At 24.1% G+C, this 16,112-nt stretch overlaps 3 non-coding genes across 3 annotated transcripts; all 3 read right to left on the bottom strand.

The window, feature by feature from the left end:
- Positions 1–2,038: 2,038 nt before the first annotated feature.
- Trnad-guc (transfer RNA aspartic acid (anticodon GUC)) lies at positions 2,039–2,110 on the bottom strand. Its single transcript has one exon. It is a non-coding gene; the product is annotated as a tRNA-Asp (tRNA).
- Positions 2,111–2,963: 853 nt separating this feature from the next.
- On the bottom strand, positions 2,964–3,035 carry Trnad-guc (transfer RNA aspartic acid (anticodon GUC)). Its single transcript has one exon. It is a non-coding gene; the product is annotated as a tRNA-Asp (tRNA).
- A 1,166-nt stretch (positions 3,036–4,201) lies between these two features.
- Trnad-guc (transfer RNA aspartic acid (anticodon GUC)) lies at positions 4,202–4,273 on the bottom strand. Its single transcript has one exon. It is a non-coding gene; the product is annotated as a tRNA-Asp (tRNA).
- Between the last annotated feature and the right edge of the window lie 11,839 nt (positions 4,274–16,112).

Raw genomic sequence — 16,112 nt, 5'->3', positions numbered from 1 at the left:
AAAAAAAAAAATTTGACTTCTGGACTTGCCTTCATGGCGAAAATGGCTACCGAATGCTAATTTTGTGTGAAAATTCTCGATTTTATTTTTTTAACTTTATAATGCTATAACTTAATGAAAAGTGTATGGATCAACACAATTTTTTTATGAGAAAAAATATTTTTAATAATCCCTTTTTCATTCGACATACTTTATCTTAATCAAGATATTAATAAGGAACCAGCAAATCATATAGCTTTTGGAATAATACACCAATTTTTTTTAAATTAAACACAATCTAAAGATTTGCATTGAAGCGTTCATTTTTGATAGTGATTTTAATCACTGTCAGATATCATTATACTTGATTCAACTATACCACGGTACCACTGTGCTGGGTTTTTTTTTTCATTTGATGTAGGATTACAAAAGTCATGTTTTAAAACATTATCAAAAAATGTTGGTATGAAGCTCACAAAACCTTGGTTAATGATCGGATTTTAAAAAGTATATTTATTGTATATCATTGTCAAATGTATAATTTCAATATTAAGTGAAAACAAAAAATCTCAATATTGTTGTTTTTATAAGAACTGTAATTTTTTTGGGAAATTTTTTTTACTTCGTGAATTGAGGGAAATTTCTCAGAACTATTGCTCTGATAGCTTCAAATATATACATTTTGTAATCTTAGACGTATTGCTGAGAAAAATCGGTTGGGTAGGAAAGGTATAATCATATGGAGTGACAAAAAAACATAGTAGAATAAAACTAATATCAGCTTATCTGCTACGCATGAAGTTAAAATTAAATAATTTATCGTGACAATGATAATCACAAAAATATTTATTACACTTGATTAAATAACATAATTTATTTTAATTAAGACATTATCAATAAAGACGTACAACAAAACGTAAAAATTATTAATATCTATCTTGAAATTTTGACTTATGTTAAAATTATTATTATTCGCGATTAATAATTCAAAGTATAATGCTTTTGTTCAATAACAGATACACTATCTTAATTTACTTTTATTTATGTAGATTTATTGTTACATTTTTATTTACAAATAGAGTTAATATTACAGTTTATTATAAACCTATTAAATTACAAAATTCAACTTAGGCATTCTTCTTGCATTTATACATTTTATTTTATTTGTTTGAATGAATTCATTATAAATAACATTATCATTGTAAAAATTATAACTGATACAATAACATATACAATATTTTAGAGGGTTACTAAATCTTCTTATGCCTTCTTTCTTAATAAGTTGAATTTATTCCTTAGTTTTAAACTCAGCTGAATTCATATATATTTTGGGTATAAATACTTCTATATTTACTCAAAGAAAATGTATACACGGTGATTTTTTTAATCATTGACCACTTCATTAATCAAAAATGAAAATAATAGAAAATAATTGGTTTCTTTTAGTTATATCAAGGGCGCTGTCCCTAAGTTTCATTAAATCAGCTACCTAATGTTCAAATATAGTGGTTGGTTAATGTTCACCATATAAGAAAGTCATTATAAGTAGTTAAACTATTAATAATTGTGTACTGAATTCTTTATAAATTTTAAGACTTTATTAATCTATATAAGTTTGAAAATTATAGTCACTAAAACGTTATAACCTGAATTATAATTTTTATCCAATAAAAATTGTCATATTAATTATTAAAAAATTACTTGGTATACGAAACAATATTCCATTTTTTCTAATAGAAATAGACATAACTAATTTATTTATAATATAATGGTTTAAGGATCAATAATTTAGAAAACATGTTAATTATTTGATATGTAAGCTGTCGTATAAATACTTAAATATCTTTATAATTTATGTAGTATATCTACAAGAATATATTTAAATTAAAAAATAAAAATAAAAATATATTTCTTATAAATTTTTACTAATTATTTTATTATATATAAAGTATTTGATTATATCCTAGTAATTTACTCGTCAATAAATTTATTGTCCATTGCTTTGATATGCTATGTTTCTTACATTTTTCATATTGAATGAAAATATGCAAAAAGTTTCCTCCCCGGCGGGGAATCGAACCCCGGTCTCCCGCGTGACAGGCGGGGATACTTACCACTATACTACCGAGGATCACGTTCGTAAAGTATATTCTATAAAGCCTTTGAATATTAGTTAATTAAAAATTGTACATGTCAAATAATACAAAACACATACTTAAAAATAACTATCGGAAAATAGAGTTGTCTACCTAGTATTATCTTAATATTATTTTTTATAAGATTTGTTGTAAAAATAGTTACATAAATTGAAGTATTTCAATTAAAATGTATAGAGAAAAATATTTTTCAATCTAACTTCTTTTTTTTAGTTAGTAATTAATTTTTTATATAAAATAATCAGATAATTGTTTTGTATTATTTAAAATTTTTAATATTTCTTAATTAATAATATTCAAAGGCTGTATAGAATACATCTCGTAAACGTAATACTCGGTAGTACAGTAGTAAGTAACCCCGGCCTGTAACATTAGCATATCCACTTTCTTATGAAATCCTTAAAATGACATAAAATAAAATGTAATTTTACGAAATATTTTTATTGTAATGGTTGAGTCCATTACAATATAATGAATATTACCATCATCAATTCTACAAAACTCGAAAAATTAAATTAATAATATTTATTGGTTTTCGCAATCAAGTTCTTAGGTAATATTACTATTGGTGTGCCAAACTATAATTTAGTGATTTTATGATTAAAAAATATTTAGTTTTCTATCTAATTTTAAATTATTACCCAAGGATTCGACTAATAATTATTAATCTATATCATAATTTTAATGTATAGCTTACTTTTAGACGAGATATAACGTCGATCAACAAATTTTTTATCTACATCTTTCATAGATAACACTAAAATAAATATTTAACATATCTATAAGTAAATTTTTAAAAATATTTGTTAAGAATATGCAAAAAAGTATCTCCCCGGCGGGGAATCGAACCCCGGTCTCCCGCGTGACAGGCGGGGATACTTACCACTATACTACCGAGGATTACATTTATGAGTTGTATTCCATATGACTTTTGAATACTAATTAATGAAAAATGATGATGTATGTTAAATAATATAAAACACATATTTGATGATGAAATGGTATGTGATATATCAAGGTCATACCAAGAAGAAGATAAGTGTCTTTTTCCCTACAGATTGTATGTTTTGAACATTTTGGGTTATAGTTAATTATGTAATGTACATATTTTAAAGGAAATAATACAATTCAAAAATTACATCAAACTAAATAGATTTAAAAACTACTAGATAGATTTATTTGTCCAATTATTTCTTTAGTATCATTGTATTTGATACAAGATTTTAACTCCAATAATTGTTAAATACTTATTATTTAAATATTGATTATTGACTATACAAACTGACGACAGAGTCAAAATGAAAGAAATGTTTGTTTCAGTAAGGTTTAATAAGAATAAGTAAAAGCTATTTTTGTTTATATTATATTAATGTCTTTTCAAAAAAATGTAGAAACCTGTGATAATCGTTTGTTTTCAATGATGATAATATAGTTTTACATCATTCATTAATGTAAAACATTTTAAATGCAATAAAAGTATGATTTGTTGTTCAAGCTAGACTTTATTTTCAAAAATCACAAAATCAATAGTAATAAAATGTAGTAAATATTGTTAAGTAAAATTCTTACAATTTACGTAAAGATAAATTTAACTAGAAGTCAAATATAAAACTAAGTAAATTTATTAAATTTACAAAATATTTATGTTTGATTAAAATTAGCTATTTTATGCTTGACATAATATTATTTAGAAAATGATCATAAGAAGTACAAGTAATCCAACAATATAGTAATATACAACAACGGCGTCTCAAGTAATAAAATTAGAGGAAGATTTAAAAGATTTTTACTGTAAACATATTAAATAATGATAAATAAATTAAATATTAAATATTGTAAAAATGATTTTGTTTAAAATATAGTATATGGAAGTTATACAAGTAAACACATAATGAGTGTATAGAAAATGTAGGTTATATAAATATTTTTAGGTTGTGTTTAAGAGGAATGATCTTTGACTTATTATTAAATAAATTTCATTGTTGATATTTTTATAATAGTTAATAATATATATTTAAATTTAAGTTATAGCTTGCCAAAATTTTTTTTTTATTGCAAAAATTTTCCTCCCCGGCGGGGAATCGAACCCCGGTCTCCCGCGTGACAGGCGGGGATACTTACCACTATACTACCGAGGATTACATCTGTTTCATAGAAATTGTAGTTTTTTAAACATATCTAGTAATTGATAATCTATTAATTTCAATTATTGAATAATAATCACATTTACACGTTAGCGTGTTTGACAAAAGTTATTAAATGAGTGTTAAAACTGTAAATTTGTGAGAATAAAATATATTTTTTAAAGAATAATAAACCAGTATGGTTTTTTGCATGGAAAGTAAACGGTAGAGCCAGTTTTTTTGTGTAAAACAACTAAAATGAAAGAGGAAAAAGCTGTATACTGAAAGAGATTTAAAAAGTATTAATGAGAAAATGTTCCAAAAAGGGACATTTATATAATAGAGGATATGGAAAGTTTTAGTATTTCAGTTGTGTAAAAGAGCGATGGTATTGACGAGGATTAAGGATCCTCAAGATTAAGCGCGGAAAGGTGAGAGACAACAGACTAAGATGGTTTAGTCATGCTATGAGAAGAAAGGAATTGAAAACTGTAACAACAGTTTTGGAAATGACTGTTGAGTGAAGAAGAGGTAGAGGAAAAAATGAAATGGAGGTATGTTATTGAATGATAAACGAGGACGTCTGATGTGTGCATAAATGACGTAGGAGATCATGTTAAGTGGAAGTTTAGGATAACGGTGGCCGACCACCAGTAATTGGGATAGAGGTGACGAAAAAAAAAGAAGAAAATTCTAGGCAAATCTGACAGGGATTATACGTATGTTACATGTTTTGAACACCTCTATATACAGACAAATAACCAGATTTAAGATAATGTAATATTATTATTATTACATAATGCATATTTATTATATTACATATTAAATTATTAGAGTGTGTAATATAAGCATTAATTTAATGTTTTAAGAATGCAGAAATTCAGAATCATTTTTAAATGTGAAATTGAAAAAGTTAACTCTTCAGGCAAAAGTTGCTACTTTAAATCCTCCCTACGATTTATGGTATTTAATATATCGTTAAGTAAAATTGGTCCTATGAGAACTAAGAAAAAATTAAATAAACACTTTGTAGTAAAATGTATTACTTTTTCAGTAATAATTTAAAACATTACAATAAATTTATAACTGTTATGTTAAAAATAGAAAAATATAAAAAATAAATTATAACAAAAAATTATAACAAAAAATTTTAAATACTATTTATAGAAAAAAAATTTATGTAATATTAAACACAAAAAAAATATAAACATTGCATCATTAAACGTAAATAATGTTAATTAAAAAATTAAATAAAAATTTGAATAAAGTTTTGAAATAGAAAATTAGGATAGTCATAATTTCAAATTGATAATGATAAAAAATAAAACACATAGGTTGTAATTAAAGTAAAATATTATTTTTAAAAGGCATTAAGAGTATATTTTAATAATAATACGAAATTGTTTAATATGTCATATTTTGTCATTTTATTAGTTTGACTGAAATTAAAATTTCGAAATTAATATTAAATATTTTATGTAAAAAATACTAAGAAAATTCCTTAATTAGAACTCTTTAATGTTGAAACTGTTGTTTATTAAAATGTTTGTAATTAATTCCAATTGTTTGTATTAGCCTTGTGTTCAAAAGTATTGTATTTCATTAACCCAGACAAATATTATATAAATTACATGTTATAATCAATAACATATTCTTCTGTAAAATATAATTACATAAAACTGTATTTAATAATGAAATTTATTTTATCATGCGTAATATAGGGAAATTTTCATTCAATGGAATTTCTGAGAACTAAATTTATTCTGTTATGTGAAAGTTTCCGTTAAATAGAGGTTAGGATTGTATGGGTTTAAAAATCTGGTTCTAAAGAATTATTGTGATCAAGGAATATTTCAGTTGATTATAGGTTTTACTGTACTTAAAAATTACTGCTACATTAAATTATTTTAAGAAGTTGTAATACTAAAACAAAACAAAAATGGCTATATGTGATTCATTGAAATTCCATTCTAGATTATTTAAAAGTTAAGCGTAGTTAATGTATATCTTGTAATTTATTGTTTGAAATTAAAGCAATGCAAAGTTTAAAAATAATAGAAAGTTATGGTTAAGTTAAATTTACGTAAAAAATGAAAAAAGTTATACTATTACANAGTTAAATTTACGTAAAAAATGAAAAAAGTTAACACTTGGAACGCAAAAATGAAATAATATTATGATAACAAAAAAAAAAAACTAATTTTTTTTAATATAAGCCCTGTAAATAGCTTAGGATCGAAACTTTTGAAATACCAACTATTTTGAGGTAACTGATTCCGAAAATGACCTGAGAATTGGTCTTATTTTCGAAATAACCCATATTTTGTATTTTTGAATATGTGCAACCTTTTTAAAATTACCAAGCTTTAGTAACTAATGTCGATTATCAAATAATAGTATATCGTATAAAATATAATACAATTAAAAATGTAAAATAACTGTGTTATAAATTAGTAAAAAAAATTCTAAATATCTAATTTTAACCTTAATGAATTTTAAATTGACCTAAGTGTAGAAATTTATGAATTTTTGTTCGAAATTCTACAAAATCTAATGTTTAAACGTTCTAATTTATTTTTAAAAATTTATAAAAATTAAAATTAAAACTTGAACAAATTAATTTGTTTGCCTAGTTATTACATAAGAATGAATGGACTTTTTAGAGTTAGAGAGAGATGAAGAATGTAGATTTAATGGAAAAGACTTTAATATAGTTACAAAAGCCAGTAAAAAAATTGAATTTCATTATTCATTAAAACTATTCATAATTATATAGCATATTTTTGATTCTGTACTAAAATTGATAATTATAGATTTACACAAATAACACTAATATTCAATTATTTAGAATAATCTTCTTTTGGGTTAACTTAATCATTTTTCATACTATTTATGTTTAAAATGTAATTATTAAACAATATACCACGAGTCCGAACTAACGTCATAGCTAACCCTGAAAAGGCCTCTTATGCTGTTCGCATTATGAGTGCACGTATGACATTATATTACTTAATTTTATTACTTGTAATTCTTGAATTATACGTAATACTTGTCACGTATTGAAGATTGTTTTTTTGAGCGAGGAAACAAAAAAATTTCAAGTAGAATAAAAATTTCTAAAACTTCTACAATGCTAAAAATAATTTGGTAAAATAAACGTGTTCATGAATTATGATTATTTACTTCGTATAATTTATATAGTAACACGTAGCATATTATTGAAATAATGTATGACAGTAATTTTTTTACGAAAAAAAAGAACTACAGTACAATTATATCTTTTACTACGATATTATCTCTAAGATCATCTCGTTGACTGTAGTTAAATCTTATACATTGGTTTATATATTCAAATATTTAATAAAAATTTTGAAATTTATTTCTAAAATTTAACGAATATATTTTTATATCAATTTAATGTTTATACTATTTAAAACTAATCCACAATATTTTTTATTTTAAATATATTTTAAAATACATTGTTGATGGGTTACATACAACACCAATGTGTTCTTTTTTTATGAATAATATGCTTCATTACAGTTTGCTCATACGCAATACTTTAAAGGTCATGTTAAAATCAGAACAGAATGTTTACTTCGTACAGTAATAGATAAATACAAATTCAATAAATATTTTTAATTCTTTAAAAAAAACTTGTAATATTTTTTTCCAATAACTTTTATTAAATTCATAGAAAACATAATATATGTAACATAATGAATGTATTATTCTCCGATATTTGTTACATATTATGTATCAAATATTAGAGAATATTATATTAATCCCAGACATTTTTAAGCTAAAACAGTGTATGCTTTATTCTCACCCGGGGCATTTATTTTAGTTTTAGATACTGGAATTACAAATTATTAATTATCATATACATACATAATTATTATAAGAATGCATATGAAGGGTACAACGGAAAACCGTCGATTGTCCATTTCTGTAAACTCTTTAGGAGAGCAAGAATTATGTTATTAACTCCATTTTTTTTAATTACAAAAATAGACTCTTAAGTATAAAAAAAATAAAAACATTTCTTATAGAGTGGATTTTATTGTATGCTATTATTACTGATAATGGACTATAGAATCAAATTAGACTCCTACCGTTTTCCCTATACTCTTTATATAAATATATAGGAATTTAATGATACTGCTGAGTACCTTTCAAAGTGATTGAGTTGAGCTAAGATGTTACTATTGGAGCAACTAGAAGAATATTATAAAGTGCTCTAATACTGATATACTTAAGAGGTGTAAGGGTAATTCTCTATATTTGATATTTTATATCTTTATATTTGATAAGAAATACAATTAATTTATTAATGGTAAATATTAACAATATCAAGGTATCACTAAAAAGAATATCTCAGAATTAAATTTTACATTTTATATTATTTGATGATACATTTATATTAGTTTTGAGATATTTTGAAAATCTTAACATTTAAGCAATTTACTGAAATAAGAAAAAAAAATTATATTATTTTTGGATAAAGCAAGATTTTATGTTTAATTAAAGTTTTGTTAAACAAATATACATAAAATATATATGCACATAAAAAAATTTAATTGCGTCAATACGAAAATTTATTACTAATGATTTAACACGATTCAGTTTGAAATTAAATAAAATCATATAACCGTACACACATACCTTTTTTATTTTTTAATAATATAAATTAAACTCGATGAACTAGTACAAACAATGTCGGGAGTATTAAGTATAGAATGATTTTTCTTAATGCCATAGTTTGTACAATTATAATTATAATTTGGAAACATTAAATATTCTAAAAAATAGATTAACTATTGAAAATAACTTTAATTCAAAGAAATCAATGAAAATATTCATTCTATTAACGTTATTATAAATTAAAAAATATTTCAATTACGATTATAAATATATAGTAGTATAATAAATTTTACTAGCAGAATGAAGGATTGGTAATGGGAGGCCCTCTAAGTTCATTTTATCTAAAGTTTATTTCCAAATTTATGACATTTATGAAATAATCAATAATAATTTTATTAAAACTTATTTTAAACATGTAGATGACACATTTATTTTATTTATAGGTACAAGCAGACAAGTTGAGAATATGGTAATCTACTTAAATCAAATTAATGCAAATATTCAATTTTATATATTAAAGTATATGTATAAAATATATAATTCTTATACTGAAAAAGCAAGCTGGAAATTATTAATTAAGTATAAAGAGTATATTTCGAAAATTAATTTGTAATAAAAGTATCCCAATTTTATCTTTTCCAAACATGTTAAGAGAATCAATAGAATACTAGTTATAAAACAAATAAAGACTTGAATATATTAAATTCCCAAAAAAAAACATTTTTATTACTTCAATTTTGGAGGAATGGCACATAATAAATGAAGTATTTTGATAATACCTTGAACATCTAAATAGACTCAATTAAATATTAAAAAATAATGTTCTTTTCCAATATATGTTTAATAAATAATAAATATTAGTTGAATACCATAGTTTTATTATATTGTAAATATTTTATACAAAAGTTCATGTATTTTGTAAACTTTTTAATTTATAATCTTTTGCTAGTTTTTTTATTTATTTATCACATTTTGTATTCATTTGTACCTATGTGTTTATTTATTTTGTGTTAAATTGATTTGGTATTGAATTTTTGATTTTAATTGTGTACTTGATGATAACCAATTGTCAAAACTGGTCATATAGAAACAATTTTTATTTTTCATAATATTCTTGCTACTTCTACTAACAGTACTTTAACTAGTTTAACACATATTATTATATATATTTATACATTAAAAAAAAATAAAAATAGTGTAATAAATTTTCCTATTTTTACAAAACTTTTAATACTAATTTGGAAAATAAAATTAGTTACCAATCATTTAATTTTAAATAAATAAATTTTTAGTTTCTGTCCATAGTTTTACTCTACTGTATTTTTTTTTAACACTCTACACGATTACTTCACTTAACCCAACCGTTACGATTTTGCTAAACAATACGTTTAAAGATAACAATACTTATCTAGTTGAAGCTATCAGTACTATGCGTTTGTAAATTTTTACTTAATACCCGTAATAGAGGGAAATAGGTATTGGTCGCCACATATGCATATATATTATATGGATGGTATATTATAATGCCCACTATAGAAGACATGCGTCTCCTAATAAATGTCACTAATTTAACGGAAAAGATACTTTAATAATAAGTAACCTACAAAAAAAGCTAAAAAATTTGTGATGTTTCGGCAAATTTTTTCCATCATGCAATATCTATAAATTTTGACATGGGCACCAAAATATTTCAGCTGTAAATAATCAATATTGATTTTTTTGGTTTTTATTTTACATTAAAATGACTATTTAAAAACTGGACGGACTATTACGATATTTTTATTGATAATACTATAGAAAATTAACTTTGACATTGATATTTTTTTTTGAAAACTCGATTATTAACGAAGGTACTACGGGGCTTAAAAACTATACCACCATATTTTTCTTTTCAATTTTTGATAATGTTTCAAAACAAAATGATTTAGAAATAATAAAATGTGATTTAAAATGAAAAAAATAAAAATTATTCGAAAACTTAATATAATTAATTTAAAATAAATGCAACATTTACAATTAGCATTTTGAAAAATTACTGATTGAGGAGTATCCAAAAGAGACATTAGAGGATATATCGTAGAACGAGGGACTGGTTGATTTAATTAATGAGAAATTGTAGTGGAGGGCGGTGGCATCAATGAAAAAGAATATTACAGTAGGACCAGATGAAATGCTAGTAGAAGTAATGGAAATATTAGGCGGTGTTAGTATAAGGTAGTTGAAGGATCTTTTAAATGAAATCTTACTAGAATGGAAAATGCCAAATGAATGGAGGAATAGTATTATGATGCCTATATTTAAGGTAAAGGAGATATAAGGTCTGTGGAAATTATAGAGGCATAAAACATGTTGGTGCATGTTGTACGATGACGATATTGTGTTAGTAGGAGAAATTAAGGACGATATTAATCAAAGCCTAAAAGTGTAGAGATCAGATCTTAAATAAAATGGTTTAAGAATAAGTAGGAGTAGGGCAGAGTATATAGAGTACGAGTTTGACAAAGGAGAATACGAGGTAGGTGAAATGAGGAGTTCAGTGACAATAGGCGTGGACGTTATAGGAGAGGTTGAAATTTTTAAGTATTTAGGATCAGTTGTGCAAAAGAGAAGGGTATTGACGAGGATGTAAGACACAGGATTAAGTGTTGGTGGTTGAAGTGGAGAGAAGCGTCTGGTGTCTTATGCGATAAAAGAATTCCAATGAGACTGAAAGGTAAATTTTACAAGACTATAGCAAGACCAGTTATGATGTATGGTTCAGAGTGTTGGGCGGCTGAGAAGAATATAGAGTAGAGATGAGAATGCTTAAATGGATACGTGGAGTGACTAGAGAAGATAGGATAAGGAACTAACATATAAGAGGGTGTATAGGTGTAGTGTCAATCGTGGATATAATGAGAAAAAGTAGACTTATATGGTTTGATCATGTTATGTTAGAACAGTTATAGGAATGAATGTTGAAAGATGAAGAGGCAGAGGAAGACCAAAAAAGACATGAAAGAATGTAATTGAATATCATATGAGGACGGCTGATGTGGGCGTAGATGACTTTACAGATCATGGCAATTGGAAATACAGGATAAAGGTGAGGAAATAGAAGAAGATACAGAATTTAAGATACATAAACACATGGACAGTATAATAAGGTCAAATTAAGATACTTTTATGTCCATGATGTTTTCTAGAGATAACTATAAATAAGATTAAAAAAAATTTTTTTTTAGGTATATCTTTCCATATAAATAGATATTTAATAAAAAAAGTAGAGTTAAAATTAAATTTGAGTCAGACCCCTAACATACATGGAAATTAGAAAGTAGTCCTAAATTCTGTCTTATTAATCTTATGTACTAGCAAATGTAGAATTATGACAACTCAAAAAAAAATAATTATGATCCATATATATAATTGTAATGTTCAATAACTATAAAATTACTAAACAATTAACATAAGAAAATTGATTTTTTTTACTTATTCAAATAAAATATTTTGAAAAAATATGTTATGTCATTTTTTTGATTATTTATGACGTAGATCGTACGTTTAGTTTATTTTAGACTATTATTTCTATCCACTACTTTAATGTAGAAATTGTATTTCGACCAGTAGCGTACTATGAATTATTAAAAAGACGTCATATGTATTTAAAATAGACAAAAAAATTCTTTTAAGTTTTAAAGTTTACTGACGTTGTTAGTTCTTAAAAAAATCCATAATGAATATCCGATTAATCTTCTAGATATTATTTTATAAATAAATGATACTTAAAGAAGCGTTAAAATACTTTTTTTTTTCCACTTAAACATGTTCGTGTTCATAAACATTTATGATGAGATACCTTTTAGCCGATAAATTGCAAAATAACGTGAAATGTGTACCATTAGTAACATTTGATTCCGTTTTATGGTTTATTGTCTAGTAGAAATTTTTGTTATAGTAAATTAAAAATATCACCTTTACTTTATGTATTCTAATAAATAGAATTAAGGGCATCTGCAAAAAAAATTCATGGGGGGTAACCAGGATCCTCAGGTCAAGGAACTATACTTTTTTGGAAATCTCACAGGCGCAATTAGAAGATGCTTAGCACCTCAGTTTACGAATTGCCCCCACTCCCCAAAAAAATAACGATAATATGTAACCAGTAATCTAATATTATTTTTAATTATTTATCGATATCTTATAACTAACACATTATAGAATCGGTTATTTAACACAATATAACCTATAACCTCTTTAACCGATTAAATAAAAATACTACAAAATGATTTCAATAATATTTGGTTAAAATTGAAAAATTATTACAGTTGTTTGATTATTAAGTATTCATTAGCAGAGACTTATTACAACAAAAATTATTCCACAGTGAAGATCAAACTTTTTTTTCATTTAGGAGGGTAGAGAAAGATTTTCTTATGTATGACTTTTCACTAAAACCTAACTTTACCACTGTATTATTACAACAGTAATAATTTTGTTTTAACCCCTCATGATGAAAATAGTTATAAGTTAAAAGTACACTTGGAGAAGGTAGTAAAAAATTGTCTTATGAATAGCTTAAACCTAAATAAGTTGCTTTAAAATTTTATTTTTTTAAATTTTTTTTAACCCTTTTATGGTAATGGTTTTAAACCTTGATTATTTATAAAATTAAGTATTTCTATAATTTTAGTAAAATCCAATCTCATATGACATTAATCTACAAAGACAATGCTCTTAATCTTGGCATTCAAAATATGATCTAATAAATAAATAATTTTTTCTTTTAACTAAAAAATGTTATTTTGAAAAATTTTATAGTACACAACGATTATGAAAATTGACCAAGCAAAATTCAAGAGAAGAAAACTGACACATTTGTCCCCTTATGACGTCCATGGACATGATAACTGTTGCTAGACGTGTATCTTAAATTAAACATGACAGAAACATTTACATAAGTGATTTTTGACAAACAAATTGAAAACAAGTTTTAAAAGTATGAACTTTAAGATTTTATTAAAAAAATGTTTTTTGATATCAATTTGTGTAATAAATACTGTTTTACTATCAGTTGTTTGTCATATCAAATCACAGATCACAAATCTGATTATAACGTTTTTATCAAATTTTATTATCAAATTCAGTTGACATTTTATCTACAGTATTGGTTCTAGTAATTACATACTTATGAATAACGGGCCATTTTTTTTATCAAGTTTACTGACATTGTCTAAGATTTAAAAATGGATATCAATGATGTTATGAATAGTTTATATAATTTTTGCACTTGTATATAATATACTAAGACAAATCTATAGAAATAGCGAAAATTTCTGAATGATTTTCGAAATGATTGAAACTTTCTAAGGATATTCTTATTTCTTTTTTTAATTTTTGATAGATTAGTATTCTGGTTTATTTGTATGAATTAAAAACATTAATTCCTATTTTAATTTGATGTTGAGATGTATTACTGTATGTCTAAATTACATATATTTTAAATTGTATTGTATAGAATAATATTTTAATAGAATATACTGTTATGGATATGATTGGATTGGGTTCTGCTAATTACAAATTTAACTAGATACAAGCAAATATAATTTTTATTATTGTGTAACAGAAAAAACTTAAAACAATCGTAATTTGTTTTGCATAATGCTTTATGAACGTGATGTTTGACGAAAAAATCCATATAGGTCAACAATACGGGTATTATTAGTTATACGTGTTTATGTTTGTTTATATGTTTATTGTAAAAACTAAGAAACATAATTTTTGTATAAAAGAGAACAAAAAAATCTGTATATTTGGGTGGTACGGAAACGAACCTCAATATCATGAGGTAAATAATATGACGTGTCTTTGACCAAACTATTCAGTCCAACTAGATCAGAGATTACTTCATATTTAATAAAAAAATTAACAAATAGTACTACTTATATTCAATTTTATAAATCAATTCAATCTAATTAATAGTTTTATTAAGTAGTTAGGGAAAACTAGCAAGTTTTCTAGAAACATTTATATTTTGAATAAACTTACGTATTCTTTTAACAAGTGTTTCTAAAAAGCCTACAAAGTCTATGGTTACACAAGGGCTACGAGTTTCTATGACAATATTTTATACGTTTTTTTATAAGTTTTACAGATGGGTTATTTCTATTCTATTCTTGTAAGATATACGTTACGTACATGCAAGCATTATTGTTACTTTCAATGATGTAAGTTTACAGCTATTTCTTGCTTAGGTACTCATAAAAGGCTGAGTCTATTATGTAGAATTAATTATTTATTAAAAATTTCTTTGTAAGTCGTTCTACATAAAAAAAAATTTAATTTCTATAAATATTAAAGTTTAATTATGATATTTGAAGCAAGATGATGTCATGTTTTTAATTAACACCATACTTCGGTTACATTAATTTAGAGTTGCGAATTAATATAACAATTTCTTGTGTTTAGATAAATTAATTTTTAGCCAAAAAGTGGTATTATATTTAATTAGTTCATATGTTTAATTTTTTAAACATATGCTCAAAAGGCATTTTTGATTAATTAATTTTTTGTCATAAGTAAATTTAAAAACGCTAATAAATTATGTTTTCTTTGTAAAATATTATACAAAATTTCTTTTGGTGGAATATTAAATTTTATAAATAAAAAAAAAGTGTATTATTTTAGTTGTGAAAATAATGTTTTAAATTAAAATATTATAAAAAGCAGCTTGTTTATTTAATAGAGAAATTTAATTACGGATAAATCAATTTACGTGTACACAACAGCGCAGCTAGGCTTCTATTTTGATTTCAGTTAATAGTAGAGATTTATGACAGATTTATTATACAAATATTTATTTATTATGTTTTCTTTATGGTAAAATCTGCGATGGACATGGGAAGTTTGACCTGAAAATCACCTCTTGTTTAAACACTGCTTATGCGAGTTTCACAATCCAAAAAATAATGTAGGACTTGGACAATGTGTTGTATTTTCAGTGACAAATTGTCACACTACAACAAATATTTAAATATGTATTAGATATTTTAAACTATTCACTAGATATTTTGTTGGATTATTATTTTTCTAACCTTACTATGAATTAAATAAAAATTAGTTTTTATATACTGGTTTCAAAGTAAATTTTAGCTTCGATGCGAAGCGGAGAAGGTATTAATTTTACTATGATGTGTTTTTTTTTTTTTTTTTTTTTTTTTTTTTTTTTTTT

The sequence above is a fragment of the Daktulosphaira vitifoliae genome, unplaced genomic scaffold, assembly GCF_025091365.1.
Source record: "Daktulosphaira vitifoliae isolate Bord-2020 unplaced genomic scaffold, ASM2509136v1 Scaffold_4, whole genome shotgun sequence".
In the NCBI taxonomy this organism is placed as follows: Eukaryota; Metazoa; Arthropoda; class Insecta; order Hemiptera; family Phylloxeridae; genus Daktulosphaira; species Daktulosphaira vitifoliae.
Note: the sequence above shows the minus strand (reverse complement) of the source record. Positions and strands in the feature narration are given on the sequence as shown.